The sequence below is a fragment of the Vespula vulgaris genome, chromosome 3 (assembly GCF_905475345.1).
Source record: "Vespula vulgaris chromosome 3, iyVesVulg1.1, whole genome shotgun sequence".
Classification (NCBI taxonomy): domain Eukaryota; kingdom Metazoa; phylum Arthropoda; class Insecta; order Hymenoptera; family Vespidae; genus Vespula; species Vespula vulgaris.
The window spans coordinates 1,097,501-1,100,000 of NC_066588.1; the positions used below are offsets into that span (position 1 = coordinate 1,097,501).

At 31.6% G+C, this 2,500-nt stretch overlaps 1 protein-coding gene across 37 annotated transcripts in view; it reads right to left on the reverse strand.

Moving 5' to 3' along the window:
- Nucleotides 1–2,500, reverse strand: part of LOC127062400 (tropomyosin Per a 7.0102) — a 49,185-nt gene that overhangs the window by 32,528 nt on the left and 14,157 nt on the right. Inside the window, exon 1 of one of the 37 annotated variants that reach the window (XM_050990552.1) lies at nucleotides 1–343. This exon is cut by the window's left edge and continues 2,208 nt beyond it. The exons of 32 other annotated variants lie outside the window; for them this stretch is intronic. The gene's annotated coding sequence lies outside the window, so the exon portion shown is untranslated. Of the gene's footprint in view, nucleotides 344–2,500 lie in introns of those variants that run through there. 4 more of the 37 variants (XM_050990555.1, XM_050990554.1, XM_050990553.1 and 1 more) reach the window with 4 other exon arrangements.

Genomic DNA, 2,500 nt, shown 5'->3' on the forward strand with positions numbered 1-2,500 from the left:
AAAAAACTTCTCTCTTTCTGTCTGGAGTTACTCTTTCTCTCTCTCTCTCTCTCTCTCTCTCTCTCTCTCTCTCTCTCTCTCTTTTCTGTTCTCTTGTCTCTCTCGCTCTCGCTAGGAGGGGCGAACTCGAAGTATTGCTACGCCGATCGACGTGTCGCCGCGCGCGCAAAACTATCTACTCCCGGAAATACCGCGCCCGCGAGACCGAGCGCGCCCAACCGTTTGAATTGGCTCATCGAATAATCTTCATGCCTCGTCTTCCGGTTTCTACAGATTTTATTTTATTTTACTTTTTTATTTCCTTTCCTTTTTACTGTTCTTTTTTTTCCCAGCAAATTCCAAATCGATATATTACTATAATATTATGTAAAGAAATTTAATTCGATTATTTTCTTTCGTAATTATAAATTATTATTATTATTATCGTCGTCATCGTCATCATTATTGTTATTATTATTATTATTATTATTATTATTATTATTATTATTATTATTATTATTATTATTGATATTGTTAATCTTAATATCGTTATAATATATTAACCATCGTTCTATTCCAATCAAATTTTATTATTGCGTTATATACTATGAATTATTTTAGATTTTTCAATTAACAATAATTATCAAAATGTCAACATCATCACAATTATCTTCTATACATTTATTTATCTTCCTCCTTTATAATTTATTTATTGTTAGATTGAATCGCAACGTTCGCGATTTTTATTATTCTATTATTGATTTTTAGTAGAAAATTTCATCGATAGAAAATTTTTTTTCGAATATTCCCGCCACTCTTTATACGTTACTTGATAACCCGTAATCTCGTACGATCGAGAGTGGCAAACAAGTGAAATGATTAACTTCGAAACTCTTACTAGGAAGTACGGTAACCGGTTCGCGCATAGGTCGAATACTTTTCTAGAATATGACGATTATATGGTGGAACGGTGAGGGGAGGGGGTGGGTGAGGGGTAGGAAACAGAAGGGGAGGTAAAAAAGAATGTCTCGCGGATTAATAACAAACGCGATCTTACGTAAATGATTATTTTCGCGTAATCGTGACACTGAGAGATAGATATAAACGAATCCACGTTGGAAAACCGGTTTTGTTACTCTGAACGAAATATTACGGCACATTCGTATTACACACACACACACACACACATAGAAGGTGTATGTATATCTATTTTCATCGATCGAAAGGATGGTTCATTTTACTAAAATAAGAAAAAAAAAAACTAAAAGAAATTGACGAGCTCGATGGAAAAAAGAAAAAAACAGAGAAATTGAGATCATTGTACTATTTCTAAAAAAAAAAAAAACAAGAAAAAAATAGAGATGAATCGAGTAAACGGATTGAAAAGTTCATAGATTAAAAGTTCGATTAAAAGTTCCTAGATTGTTTGAATAATCAATTAATCTTTTCCGAAACGTGTGGAATTAATTTATTTTTTCTTTTTCTGTTAGATTCTAAAATCGTAAAAGAAATAATTATCGCAAGGCTGTGATTGATCAGGAGAAGCTAGCGAGCTAGGGATTTTTGTTTCCAGCTAGGAACTTTTGATCGTATCATGAAATCTTTGAGGAATAAAAAATTACGTGTTTACGCTCGTCCTTCATAAATTTTCTCATATTTAGAATACAACTTATTTAGAATACAACTTGTGATTTTTGATCGAAGAAAGTTCGAGGTCGATCGTTGATTAAAAAATATTGATTAAGAGGAGTACGTCGCGTGTCTTTAGTTAAAGGATTTACACGAAATGTTATCGCAAATCTTTTTTCTTCTCTCTCTTTCTCTCTTTTCTTTTTTTTTTTTTTGAAACGCTTAAGATGGCACTTTAAGGCTGCTTGTTGTGTCGCGGAGTATCGAGATATATGGAACGTTAATGGTGGGAGGTAAGCAAAAGAGTTCTCTCGGTCATCGTCTAACTCCATTAAGCTCGTCAACCTACTTAGGAAGTTAAATTGACACGAGCGTGAATATGACGGCTTTAAAATACGAATCCTGGGGATGATGGGAATATATAATCGTCGAATTATATTCTATCGATCTTGTTGCGTCAGCTTGTTCTATTATAAAATTAAATTGTGAAACATACGTTTATAATAAGAGAATAAAAAAAAGAATAACACGAAGAAAAATTTTTTAAATTAATAACGTATAAATTCATACGAAGGAAAAACGGGAAAAAAAAGAAAAGAAAAAATTGTAATAAAGCGTGACAAATTGTTATCTTTACTCGATTACAAAATTCAATTATGAAAGAAAAAAGAAATGAAAGTGGATTAATTATGTATAAATAAATAAATAAATAAATAAATAAATAAATAAATATATATATATAAAAGAAGATAAATTGAAATGAAATTTCTGTTTGACCTCTGTATCGATAATCGATTCGTATTTTTATCGTTAGTGGAATACTAATCGATCGTGACTCGACTCGAAGAATCGATTGAAACTTTTGAATAATGATAATTCATGCACCACGTCG